Source organism: Lissotriton vulgaris, chromosome 1_1, assembly GCF_964263255.1.
Source record: "Lissotriton vulgaris chromosome 1_1, aLisVul1.2, whole genome shotgun sequence".
In the NCBI taxonomy this organism is placed as follows: Eukaryota; Metazoa; Chordata; class Amphibia; order Caudata; family Salamandridae; genus Lissotriton; species Lissotriton vulgaris.
This window is the reverse complement of record NC_141685.1, coordinates 883882637-883897476: the sequence shown is the minus strand read 5'-3', so window position 1 is coordinate 883897476 and position 14840 is coordinate 883882637.

The window sequence follows — 14840 nt, the reverse complement described above, 5'->3', positions numbered from 1 at the left end:
CAGATGCAGGAGGGACACCCTACAGAGCAACGCTGGCAACAAGGAGACCCCAGAGGGCACTGAAATGGCACTACGGGATCTATTAAATGTTGCGGAGTCTGTCATCGAACGAGCTCAGACCCTGAAAAGGCCCACACACAAGGGGCACAAACGGCAGGTAATAAAACGCACAAGCACAGATCTGAAAGCCATGGAGATGAAACACTCCTAGTCTGCCCTGTCATTGAAAGGTGCAGCGGACGAGGGGAAAAGTCTCATAGGTTCATACAAAAGGCCACCGATGACTGCAAGCCTTCCAACACCAAAAGGCGACTGTCTCGACTCTTCAACCGCCCCACCCCCTGCAATCTGACACTTCAGTGCAGAGAGTCTGTTGACATCGAGCAGAAACTCTATATGTCCAGAGGTTCAAGACCGAGAGGCAGGCCCTACTTGGAAGAAATTGTAGTCAAAGTGGCCTTGAATCCCTACTCTCCTTGCTCCAGCAAAGAACCCCCACAGGCCTGCCGCTAACCCAAGAGCCAGAGAAGGAGCTGGAGGAGGACATTTACAGATGCAGAGGGTGACTAGCAATACAACACTAAAATATTCGGCGCCGAAAGCTCGATGGATGAGGGGTGGAAAGACCTCAAGATAAACGTCCCAGATGATGGTGATGATACTTAACTTTCAAGGATTTCGCCACCAAACCTCACCACCACATACAACCCAGTCATCAAGAGGGCAACAGACAAGTATAGTGTAAAACTGGATGATCAAACAGAGTCCTGTTTTCTTGCTGGAAACATACCCTCAAAGCAAAAATCAATACCTCCCCATGCTACCGAGCATCCTTGACCAAGGGAGAGAAACCTTTAGCAAAACGAGCCACAGCCAAAGGCCTGATCCTGCAGCCAAAAAGAATTATAATCATTCTTCCCATGACCCAGCTTATATCAAAGGTATGGCCAAGGCACACTCAATCTTGGTCACCAGAGCTAATGTCCCAGTATTCATTCATTCAACTTTATTCGGTTCACATAATAGAAAACCATAAAAGTTACATAGTACCATTAAATTACAAATCTATAAAAATATGCAAATCACAAAATACTTTCACAAACATACGATAGTTGTTCCATTAGACATTCAATAATTAAAAGGAGAAAGGCATCATATTAATTGAGTTGTTTAAAAAAGTTAATTCATAAAATGCACCATCCAGAACCCTTAAGGGTCCAAGCATTTTCTGTACCTTAATGAAAATTTCAGAAAACCAACCACAAACTGAATACATTCTGGTTTTAATAATTGTAAAAAATAGAGAGCGGGCGTACCTGTTTAAAATGTAGCTTTTTTTTTTAAAGAGATTTTAAAAAGAGCCTCCTTGGGGTTTCATAAAATTTACAAAAAAACACAAAGTGCAGCAGGTACTGTGGAGACATGTTTTTGCAGCCACAGGGTGCTAGCACTTTGCCTTTATGACTCCCCTTTGGAACAGCTAAAAAAAGATGGAAATAATCCATTCTAAACCAGATGAGTAGAAAGCGCTCGTGGGCAGACAACGGCCAAGATAAACATGGCTCCATTTCTAGAGTTGACTTAAGCATCATGTGCTTGTGGACACTATTCTTTAACAGATCCGTCTCCTCTCATTTTTTTGCGCATAAGAGTGTTTCACAAAAGCCACATCTGCCCTAGTAATACAATCAGGTGTTAAAAACAGGTCCGGACGCCCAAGCTCACTAAAGCACCCATTTAAATACTTGTAACAGTTTTTTAGTTAGGTCTAGATTTTCATTTAACTAACATTTGAGCCAGAAAAGTAATGGGCGCATATCCCGAATATCACATATATATGTAAGGCCAGTTTCTTCATGAACGATTAGGTTTACGGTCCCTTTAGGAACCCCCAACAACTGCTTTAAATAGTGATTTTCCGTCACCTGTATACCCTCTAGATCAGTATACCCCCATAGTTCGCTTCCGTAGCTGGCTATCGATACACTCTTAGCTTTTTGGAAACCGGCCGCGAACGTCACACCATGTTGGTGACCCAGTGTTTAAAATTATCCTATAACAGAAGATATCCCCAAGTGTAGAGCGTGATTGGATTCTCACAAGCGCCTTCTAATCTTGACGTAGATTTATAAGCAGATGTCACTGAATTGTGACCATAAACTTATTTTGAAGGAAGCAATTGTCCATGTATAACAACTATTGACTATGGTCCTCAAACGTGGTCTAAAACTTTGTAATAATACACTATTTTTTTGCTAAAGTCTTGCTTGAGCAGGACATTGTTTCTTAAGAAAAAAATAATGTCCCAGTAACCATGGGACTGCCACCAGAAAACAAATACAAGTTCTCGAAGATGGTAGGAAGAAAGATATAGTGCTAACAGTAATGCAATGATGCATAGGTAACTTCAACTTGCTTCTCAACAGATACGGTCACTAGTAATGGGATTAAATCACAAATCTGATGCATCTACCAGATCATTATAAGTAGAGGGCAAGGAGTTCCTGATGAGGGCAAGAATATCACCAACTCTTGTGTGAAGTCCGCTCTGGACAATGCCAGCAGGCAGCTAGACCCAAGTATCACTTTGAGAAGGCATGCAAGGTTGAGGGTGTTTGGATTTAATCACGAGGTGTATGCGGAAGTCATCAATGTCCTTCACCTGGGACAAGGTTTTTGAAACCTCAGTAGACTAGGCCCTGCAAGGCATGAAGAAAGACAACGAGACAGCAAAGCAATGGGAGCACTACAATTCAGAGAAACGTCCAGGTGAACCTCTGCACCAAGGAGACAAACCAGCAGAGGGGGAGACCAGACAGCAGCCTGACATCCCTCCTCCACCTCCCCACCTCAAGGGGCCTCACCTCAATAGCAATACAGCAGCATGCAAAGGCAGCCACTCAAGGAAGATGCAGAGGTTCAGCCCCAAGAGGTGCATGGGCCTTCAGCAAGTGATTTTTCTTTAGGGATCGCCCCACATCTAACCAAGGTGGAGAAAAGGATTGAAGGTTTACTCCAACTATGGATTCCATCATCTCTGACAAATGGATCTTCAACATTCTCTTCCAGGGATCTGCATCAAAGTCATAAGCACTAAATGGTCCCGCCCACATGCGGAGACCGTGGAGCAAACATTAAATACATTATAGATATGTGTGTGTGTGTGTGTGCGTATGTATCCAACAAAAGCAAAATGCTGAGGCTTAATCGTTGGAATCTCTGCTTTTTAATTTGCATATTAGAGGTGTCAAAATGGCATCTCCTTTCATAGTCCTTGTGCGTTTTAACTCCACATAAGAGCATTGGTCACAGGTGAAAGATCATAAGGGTAAGTGACATCATGCTTTATATCTTGGTTGAATATGCCCAGTAGTCTTGCCTTACTGCAATATCTAGCATGCTTTGTAAAATACCCCATTCATGGTGTATTTGCAGTTTGTAAATGTCACAGTTAAATACAATCAGAATCCCTTCTCGCCTAGATCCTCTCACAGACTGATCACGGATGCCTCCCTTCGGGGTGGGGTGTTCACATGGGCCTTCTGCAAACTCGGGGATTGTAGTCGGACAGAGTACAACAATATATCAACATGCTGGAGCTAAGGGCAGTACACCTTGCGCTCAAGTAATTTTACGCATCAGAAAGAAGCTCTCTTTTGGTTCAGACGGACAATACGACCATAATGTATTATCTAAACCAGCACGGAGGGACTCACTCCCTCTCTCCTGAAGTGCAGGCCATCTGGAAGTGGTTAATAGCCAGGAACTTATCAGACTCAGCCATTCACCTGCCAGGAGTCTAAAACACTTAAGCCACTCCTGCAGTCACAACTTCACCAAAATCATAACTGAATTCTACACCACGTAGTTGTGCAAGACCCATTTATAGAAGGTGGGCATCTGCACCATATTTAGAGAAGGTGGGCATCTGTAAATCAACTTGTTTGCAGACTAAAACAACAAAATGCCTAGACTATGCTTCCAGTTTTACAGCATGAATCTTCCTGGATTCACTATGCTGTGCATTATTCCACGGTATAGTGGTTGGGTCCGGAATTGTAGTCTTTTCTTTCTTTTTTTTTGTAGCCCCAGGTGGGCGATGACGTTCTACCTTCTGGTGTACTTCCTGTGACGTCCGCATGCTTCCTGGAGAGAAAGTAGAGAAGGCTTGAGGCCGAAATGGAAAACATCCTGCAAAGGAAGAGAGTTTGACGAGAAAATGAAACGGTTCACGGTTCTGTTGAAAATGCCGACGACTATCGTCGAAATAGAAGAGGAGGAGGAGTCAGATGCAGAAGAACCGCAAAAACTCCCTAGCCCCAGGAGCACCTAGAGGAAGAGGGCCTATATTACGAGGAAGAAGGCGACTATGACCAGCGAACGAGTTTCGGCTTGGCATCCTCGATGGCACAGGACCTGGAGTGGCAGGACCTCTACGCCGAAAACCCAGAAGAGCCCGTGGAGACGTACCCTTCAAGGGCTTCGCCGCCAGATGACATTGGGGCCTACAACATGGTCATCAGGAACGCGGCAACAGCTTATGGAGTCAAACTAGAGGCGGAAAAACCAAAGGCATGCTTCCTCTTGGAGACCTTGATCCCACTCAAACAAGGAGTCAATTCCTCCCCATGCTTCAGAGTGTCCTGGACCAAGACCCAGTGACCTGCAGGTTTGTCACGCCTAGGACGGAGAAGAAATACAAGCACTCCTGTAAGGACCCTCCCTACATCCAAGGATCCGTCACGGCGGACTCCATTATTGTGGCAACATCCAGGAAAAGGGCAAATGTTCCAACATCAGGCCCACCACCGGACAAAGAAAGTAGGAGGATGGACCTGACTGGGAGAAAAATAGAGAGGAATGCACCGGTACACTGGTGCATGGCAAACTCCAATGCCCTGCTAAACAGACACCAGTACCAGCATTGGGACGAGGTCGAACAGCTGCTCAAGCACCTCCCCGAGCAATACCTACAAAGAGCGTCACACCTGGTAGGGGAAGGCAAAAATATAGCAAATGCTTGCCTGAAAACAGCATTGGATGGGGCTGACACATCCAGCAGGCTGATGATGATCGCAGTCACAGAAAGAAGGCATGCCTGGCTGAGGTTCTCAGGCTTCAAGCCGGAAGTACAGAACAACATTCTGAGCACCCCTTTCAATGGAGAAACACTGTTCGGGGCACCGGTGGATGAAAAACTCACCCAGCTCAAGAAAGAAAATGAAACTGCAAGGTCCATGGGGGCCATACAATTCAGAGGGATGAGAAGGGGTACCCCGACACGGAGACTAAACGGAAGAGGGGGAAACCAGCCGGGAACGGTACACCAGACATTCCAGCAGGCCTTCTAGGGCGACAATCAATCACAGCAGGGACAACAAAAACAAACCTGTCTCTGGCCAGTCCTTTCGCGGGAGGGCGAATGGAAGAGGGCAAGCAAGAAGAGGGGGCCAGCAACCCACCTCAAAGTGACTCCGTCCCGCAAAGCGTACCCACCCACACAAACCCTCCAAGGGTGGAGCGCAACAAGGTCAGCAAAGGAGGGTTACACGGCCCAAACATCAACGAACATGTAACACCAGTAGGAGGCAGGCTAAGACACTACTTCCAGGAATGGAAGAAGATAACTACAGTCAAATGGATACTCAACATCATACAGTTCGGATACTGCATAGGACTGGAAAAGAAACCACCAAACAGACAACCAAAAAGGAAGGCACCTTCGGGAAAAGAGCTGGCATTACTCTTAGAGGAGGCACAAGAACTCTTCCCAAAGGAGGCCATCGAACCAGTTCCATTCAGAGAAAGAAACAAGGGAGTGTACTCAAACTATTTCCTAGTACCAAAGGTGGACGAAACGCCAAGACCCATTCTGGATCCAAGGTTCCTAAACAAATACATAAAAGACACAGAAATTCAAAATGACATCCCTACAAGAGGTCATTCCTCAGATAAGGGACGGAGACTTCATGTCCACCATAGATCTCAAAGATGCCTACCTGCACTTTCCTATGAACAAGCAGCACAAACACCTACTGAGATTTACAAAGAACACTACCAGTTCACAGCCCTAGCCTGTCTTGCTGCCGTGGCAGCGCACCTGCGGAGGGAAGGGATTCATGTATACCCTTACCTTGACGACTGGCTAATAAAAGCAAGTTCCCACAGGACATGCAAGGAACACGCACAGCGGGTTACAAACGCTGACAGACCTGTGATTCTTCATACATTGGGGAAAATCCTCAATGGAACCAGAGCGAGTGAAGATCTTCCTGGGTGCACAGATCAACACCATACGGAGCAAGGTGTTCCCCAGCGACAAGAGAACACTTGCCCTGCTGAAGGAGACACGCCACTACCAGAAGGGGCGAGCTCTGACCGTGAGGACAGCGAGCAAGATCATGGGGATGATGGCGTCCTGCATACACCTGGTCCCCAATATATGGCTCCACATGAGACCATTCCAGGAATGGCTGCAACAACAATGGTCACAAGCTACAGGAAGTTGGCAAGATCTAGTGGTTGTAACACACGTAGTGCAGGAGGAGAGAATGTGGTGGAACAAGGAGAACATAACAAAGGGGAAACCTTTAACACCACCAACCCCAACGTTGACCATCACCACAGACGCAACCCAGATGGGATGGGTTGCCCACACGAACAAGCTCAAGATGAGGGGTCTATGGACTCCTGCAGATGCGGCCAGACACTTCAACTACCTGGAACTGAAGACCGTGTTCCTCGCCCTGAAGGCCTTCCAGAAACCACTGTACAACCAGAGAGTGTTGATTCAAACAGACAACACAACAACGATGTTCTACATCAACAAACAGGGTGGAACACAATCAGTCGCACTATCCAACCTAGTGCAGGAAATATGGAGATGGGCCATCCCACTCAAAATAGACCTCCTGGCCATATGCCTACTGGGGAAGGACAATGTGAAAGCAGACAGGCTCAGCAGACCGACAACCGCATCCCACGAGTGGGGGCTCAATGCACAGGAAACGCAAAAGCTTTTCAGGAGGTGGGGAACACCGACGATAGACCTATTTGCAACACACCAGAATGCAAAATGCCGATACTTCGCATCCAGGCAACCAGGAGAACGATCCCTGGGGAATGTCCTATGGATAAGCTGGTCAAAAACATTTGCCTACCCTTTTCCCCTGATATCACTGATAAACTGGGTACTCAGCAAGTGCAGAACCAGCAACATGACACTGATCCTGGTGGCACCTCAGTGGGCCAGGCAGACCTGGTACTCACAGATCATGGAAATCGCACGGGGCCACCCCACAAGTTCGGGAAAAGGAAAGACTTACTCTCCATGCAAAACTGAGAGGTACTACACCCAGAGCCAGAGGGCCTCAGCCTAGAAACAGTCAACAAGCGCAGAGAGGGCACTGCATAGTGGACACTAGAAGGGCAGTAATGCATTACATAGAGAGAACACAGGAAGACAAAGTTCTTTGTGTCCTTCGCAACCAGTTTCCTGGGTAGACCAGTAACTAAGGACACCATCGCACGATGGATCGCACAAACTATACAATTCTGCCACAAGCAGGCAGGGCAAGAACTAACGGGAAGGGCAAAAGCCCACTCTACAAGAAAAAAGGGAGCAACAATAGCCATCCTGGCTAACACTCCCATTCAAGACATATGCCTGGCGGCAACATGGGCTTCAATGCACATGTTCACGAAGCACTACTGCGTGGATATACAGATGAACAAGGAAGCACAAGTAGGACAGAGTGCTTCAACATATATTCAACAACCAACGCTCATCTTCCACCCAGCCGCCACAAACATAATAAACCGCAGCAAAGTCTATGCACCGCATAGTGAATCCAGAAAGTTTCATGCTGCAAAATGAATAGTTTTTTACCTGTCGGTGTCGTTTTGCTGCTTAAAGATCTTTCTGGATTCACTAGCGAACCCACCCACCTCCGCCAGACAGATGAGGCAGGAGAAGAAGGTGGAAACACAAGCTATCAAATACAAGCAGACGCTTTAAGAGACAAAGTGATACATTATTTACTTTAAAGAAGAAATTGTAAACATTGCCAAGGATTCACGAACCGAACACAAAAACTAGAAAAAAGAATCCGAAGATGGCGCCCAAAGGTGGGAGCTTCCGCAGGAAGTGTGCCGACATCACAGGAAGTACACCAGAAGGTGGGATTAACGCCCACCTGGGCTACAAAAAAGAGAAAAGACTATGATTCCGGACCCAACCACTAGACCGCTTAATAATGCACAGCATAGTGAATCCCGAAAGATCTTCAAGCTGCAAAACTACACCGACAGGTAAACTATTCGTTTTCCAGAACCAGGTAGAAGGGGAATGCCCTTTTGGTAGACTGGTCAGGGAGATTTATATTTGCGGCATGTGTGCTGTGGCTACGCATGCTTTGCATACTCCTGCCATCTAGTGTTGGGTCCGGATGTTTGCAAGGTAAAATGACTCCTACTTTAGGTGATCGTGCACATGGGCATCGTTTCCATTGTTAGATTGTTTTCTTTCCGCCATCTGGTTTGAACGTGTATTGTTGCCCTTCGTCTCAAAACCGTTCTTCAGGCTCCCCTTTGTGCGCAATCCACTGTACTATCGGAGGTATTGTTATTGTATGCGTTTCCATATTCTCCACGTATCTATTAGATCAGGAAACTCCATCTTCTGTCGAACATTGGGAGTGGCCTTCGGGCCTAACTGCAGCGGTCCAGCCTTCTGCTGATGGAACGGACTCGGTTTCAATTCTGTCCTCTGTGCCACTTCATGTACCCTGGCACCGGCCTACATAAAGTCTGCAACTTGTGCCTCTCACCGAAGCACAAGGAAGAAGGCTGTGCGGCATGTTGGTTGTTCCGATTGAAAAACACTTCTGGATTGTCTGGCTCTGCGAGAAATGCAGCATTAAAGCATTCAACATACTCCTGATATCTTTGGAGAAGAATCAGAACAGAAAGAATCGACAGCAGAGGAAGAAGAGAGCCTTCTCTGTCCCAGATCGGGTTCAGAGCTGGAAATCGAACTGGCGTCTGAGGACGTTCCACCGGTTCAGGGTGCCAAGAGTAGTAAACCCCCTTTACCCTACAAACTCTCTCCCACCAAATCTAAGGCTTTGGCACCACCTCTGCTTTTGGGCCTTGGTCAGCACTGATACGATGTTTCACCGAAAAAAACGGTCAGGCCTACCGTCTCCGGATCGGGTTGAGACAGATCGTCTTCAGATCCGAAATTTTCCGTTCTGAAACACAAGTCCTGTTCGGAGCCAAAACCTTCCACTTCGGAGGACAAAAAGGACCGGTCCGGTTTGGCACCGAAACCTTTGGTGATGAAATCGAAATATCTTCTAAAGCCCCCAGAACCAATCCTGGATATCTGAAAGAGACACGTTTGTGATAGATTACTTACCTTAGAATATCCCCAGGTGTCGGACTAGATCCGGAAAGCTTTTGTCCGCAGTACCCCTGCTTGTCAGTAGACGTCGTCGTACGGCTCTGCGGCGGTGCTACATTCTTATTCGCGGAGATGACGTCACTATAGCTACTTAGATGCGCCCACGCGCGAGGACATCAGTTCTTTATTTTTTCGCGCCAGCAAGCGCATATCCGGAGAGAGCGGAACCCCGTCAACTTGTTGACTAAAGTGTTTGATTCAATTGTAAGTAAAACTTACTTCTGGTGCATAGGGATGCCCGGTTTCAAGCTTTGCTAGGCCTGTCCGTGCACGATGTCGCTGACTGATCCGCACCGTGAGTGTCTCTTCTGCCATGTGTGACCATGACACCGAGTCGTGTTCCCACTGCCAAGCCATGGCCCCGAAAACTTTGCGGGAGTGGTCCTGTAAGTGGCTGGATGCCTGAGAGTCTGCCTTATGTCGTTCCGGGTCCCGGTCTCGTGGGAAGTTGAGGGCCCGTTCGCGGAGCAAGCACCACCACTCGAAGCCTTCGCACTCGAGTTAGGTAAGGCGAATCACAAAAGAGTCGAAGAAGCATTGTCGCACTGCATCCCCTCGCTGGTCTCAGACCAGCTGAGGGGGCAGGTGGCACCGCCCCTCCGGCTCCGCCGGAACCTGAGCTGTTACCACTGGCTTTCCCACCTTTCCCCGGTCCATCTTCAACTCCCGCCGAATTGCAAGTGTTCGTGTCTGCAATGGCACGTATCTTCGGCCCATGCGGCCCCGTCGGATCGCCTTCGGGCCCACTGTTCTGCGTTCCTCGACGGCTCCAGCCCGACGTCGTCGATGCCCAGAGGCCTCCATGGCTCTGGCCGGGGCTCCCCGTTCTTGCCAGTGGACCCCGTACAACCCCCACTGACATAGACGCCGGCGTTGACTTCTTTTCAGATGTCTACATAGTGCCGGAGGGATGTCTTCCGGCGCCGATTCTAACGCCAATGGGGGACTTTTGCCCTTTTATTCACCCACGTCCTTGTGCAGGAAGGGGAGGATTGGGAAGGGTTTGAAAACCCCCTTGCAGCACAGTGCCCGTCCGTCCCCGACTGGGATGAGGAGGCCGGTGGCCTGGATTACACTCCGGCGCCTGGTTCACCATCTCCTTCAGCTACTATGGAGGAGAGTGGTTCCTTTTCCACAGTGCTATGTAGGGCGGCCGAGGCTCTTGACCTCAAGCTCCCTTCAGTGGCTGTCCGGACCAACCTACTGACTGAAGTGCTTCGGCCAGCTTCTTCTACAGAACCGCTGTTGCCGTTTAATGAGACACTTTCTGATGTGCTTTTGGGCACTTGGTCCCGGCACAACACAGGGGCTCCTGTGGATAAGGGTTTGGGTTGATTTCTTTGTCCGGCTCCAGGCGACCCTGCCTTCCTCACCCAGCACCCCACACCTGAAAGTTTGGTGGTTCAGGCCTCCACGTCTCCAAGTGCTTTTCCTTCTGCTCCAGCAGACAAGGAATCCAAGAAATTGGAGCAGTTTGGCAAGAAGATGTATTCTTCCACAAGTTCTGGACTGCGGTCTGTGAACACTGCCTGTCTCTTGGGCCACTATTCCCATTCTGTATGGTATGCGGTTGAGCAGGTGCCTCCTCAGTGTCCGGAGAAGGCTCGGACAGTTCTCTCCCGAGCTCTTCTGGAGGGGAGAGATGCGGACAAGTTGTGGTCTTGATACCGCTGAATTGCTGGGTAGGGCGATTTCCACAACGGTGGCGTTACGTTGTCATGTCTGGTTTAGAACGACTGGCTTTTCTGCATATGTCCAGAATACTTTGATGGATATGCCCTTTGATGGCACCGCCTCTTTGGTGATAAGGCGGATTCCATATTGGGGCGTTTTAAGGACTTTCAGGCCATGGCCAAGTCCTTAGGCCTTTCGGCCGCACGTACTCCTTCTACTTCCAATTTTCGTTCTATTCAAAGCTCCGGAAGAGGCGTGCAAACTCGTTCCTTTCATAACAAGCCTGCGCAGCAACAGTCCCAGCGCAGCCGCGGACGTGGGGCTCGCAGAGGCTGGTCACTGGGCCACCGTGCTGGTCAGTACGCCAACACCCCTGCTGCCAGTGCCTCCACACATTCCTAGTCCGGTGTTTCAGGCCCATCAGACTTCAGTGGGGGGCAGGATTCGTTATCACCTCACTCACTGGCGAACCATTACATCAATTTGATAGACTACTAGCAGCAGATTCCTTTTCGTAGAATATTCCCCAGATTTGAGACTGGACCTGGAAAACTTTCTTGCCCAGCATCCTTGCACGCCGGGGGGGCTGGTGTCATGAGACTCTGCCTGACGTCCTTCGCGGGCGTGACGTCATCGAGGTCACATAAGCCCCATCCCGACGCGCTGACATACATTTGTCTTTTGGACCGGATAGTGTTACTGGTCGATTTCGGCCTTTCCCTTTTTCGCTCTTGAGCTTTTCTTTTTCTGGGTACAGTGTGTGAATGCTTTCGGGTTTTAAAGCGTGCTTGTCTTGCGCACGCCAGATGTCTGTGACAGATCTCCATTCCATATGCATGTGGTGTTTGCGGGAGCACCAAGACTCCACGGACTGAGAGGTGTGCCAGCAGTTGAAGCTGAAGTCCCGGCGGGAGCGCCGGATGAAGCTCCTCTTGGCTCGCATGTCCAGGTCAGCGTCATCGCCGCGGCCTTCCCCTGCGGACGGCTTCAAGAACTGCCGCTTCCGTCTCCGAAATGTTCCTTCTCCCGCGCCGCAGGAGCGTTGCTCGCCTTGTTGTAAGTGTCGCAGTTTGTCCTTGCGGACCGTGTTCCCGCCTGCTTGGCGGAGTTGCCTCTTCGAGAATGATACGGTCCCACACGTCGTCAATCTATCCGCCGGCGCTGGGGAGTTTAGAGCCCAGATGAAGGCCTATGTGGCGGCGCAGCAGGCCTCGTTGGCTTCTTCTCCTGGAACGTCTGCGGATCCCTTGCCGGGTGCGGGGACCTCCGCAGCTTCGCTGGCGATTCCGGCGCCGACTAGTTCGGCGCCAGGTTCGGAGGATGTGGTGTTGTCGGGGTGTGGCCCTTCGGGGTTCCCTCCTTCGGAACACGGCGCCTCTGCTTCGCTGCAAACCTCCCCAGGGGTCCCTGTGGTGTTGCGGGAGTTTGTCCGGGCTAGGGCGTGTCCCAGAGTCCCTCTTGGCTTTCTGGACAGGCGGCAGCCTTGTCTGAGGCAGAGGCGATGCTCCTCCGGCCCGGCAGCTGCTGGCCTGGGCGGCGCCGTAGGCGCTGGCAAGGTGTTGGGGCATGTCCCCGGGCCCCCCTCGTCCCTCCACCCAGGCAGCTGCCTTGTTGGAGGTAGAGTCTGTGCCTTTTCGGTGCCGTTCCTTGGCCGCCCTGGCTCCTGCCTGTCCTCTGTCTCCTGCGCCGAGGGGTGTGGTGGAGGTTGTTCCGGCGTCTCCTTCAGCACTAGTCGACGTTGTCCGACTCCGGTTGTGGACTCTACGGCGCTGAACTGGTGCCAGGTCCTCTATTCCTCTTCGTACGCCTCCTCTTCATCGCCAGAACTTCGGCTGTTGATGGTGTCATCCTCTCCGGAGATGGGTCACCGAGTTGCAGCTTTTTTCCCGGCATCGTCTAGGGAAGGTTCATCGCCGGAGGCGCCTCAGGTTCCTCATTCTTCACCCTTCCCTCTTTCTGGTCTTGGCCTTTCCTTCCCACGGTTGGCCTGGGGGACGGCCACCTTAGTCTGCAGCTGTCTCCCACAGAGGAGCTGCCTTCCCCACTACGGGGCCCTACGGAGGCAGGTGCGGCCTTCGCTCACGCCATCTCCACTGTTGAGGGGATTTTGCGCATGGGGAATCCAGTGGCCCACTTCCCCACGGATCATGTTTTGAGGTCCTCCATCAGGGCTCTGGTGGTCGGGAGCTGCCTTTGCCCTTCGAGGCTTCGCTCCGCAATTCCCTCATGGGGGCTTGGGGTCGACCTGCCACGGGGACCCAGTGCTGCAGCGCCTTCTGCATCGCCCCGTTCTGGGAATCATGATCCTATCTGTCTTTCTCTTCACCCTTCGACCAGGGGCACTCTTTTGCAGGCAGCTTTTTCCTCCCTGTCATCTGTGTTGTCCCCTCCGTCGTGGGAGGCGCGCTGGTTGGATTCCTGGGGATGGAATATATCTGCCTCCACCAGTGCGGCCTTGCGGGCCCTTAACACTTTGTGTCCTGGCAAGGGCCACCTCTTGTTTGTGGGACACGGCTGAGTCCCTTCTGTCTGTCGCTTCTAGTGAGGGTGCCAATGTTCACCTTCGGCACCATGTGTTGGATGGCCAAGAGCTAGCAGTAAGCCTTCATTCTTAGTTCTGCTCTGGATGTGTCGGTGGTGCTTGGTCGTACCATGGCCGCCTCAGTGGCCCTTCGTCGACATGCCTGGCTCGGGGATAGTGTGATCCCGGAGAATGTTCGGGAACGGTTGGTGGACCTTCCCTTTGATGGCACTTTTTTGTTCCACGTCCCTGCGGACTCTGCCATTCAGAGGTTTCTGGTGGGGCTCCACCCTCCTCCGCCTCTTCCTCTTCCCCTTCTCCTTCTTCTCCTTCTTCTCCTTCTCCTTCTCCCTCTCCTTCTTATTCTTATTCTTCTTCTCATTCTTCTTCTTATTCTTATTATTCTCATTCTTATTCTTCTCATTCTTATTCTTCTCATTCTTATTCTTCTCATTCTTCTTCTTATTATTATTATTCTCATTTTTATTCTTATTCTTCTTATTCTTCTCATTCTTATTCTTCTCATTCTCATTATTATTATTATTATTATTATTATTATTATTCTTTGTTCTGGGGCCTTGTTGGGCTTTCCGTGTATTCTCTCTGGCTCATTGGCAAGCCGTTTGCGGTTCCACACAAGTCTTATTGGTTGTTGTTGTCGTCTGATGCAGATACTTTTGCCTAAGAAGGTTCCCATGTTCTTGGGACATAATTTTCTCTATGTGGGGCAGTGGTAGCTATTACATAGCTCTCTCCTGTGCTAGGGAGGTGTGGTTGTCATTCGAGCCTCTGCTCTCCGTGGCGTCACGGTATGTCGCAGGTGCGGCCATCTTTACTTCGTTCCTGTCTTGTCTGATGCTGGGGACCCACTACTTAGTGGATTGGTTCCATCCGGGGCGATCCCCCTTGGGGACCTTCGGGACGGTTTACTAGCCTTGCCCTTGTTCTGAGCCTGATGTGGTCGTGCGTTTAGTTTGTGACATTGTCAGCAGCTGGCTGCCCCCGCTTGCTCTTCTGTTCTGTGACCGGTGGCCTTGGCTTGGGCCCTCGAACTCCTGCTTTGGTTTTTTTGGGTTGTTTTGCCCCACGGGGCCATTGTGAGGTCTTGTTCTCACTCTCTGCTGCCCTTTTCACTGTGTTGTCTCACAGTGAAGGGTTTTGCTGTACTTCTAATTCTTCTTC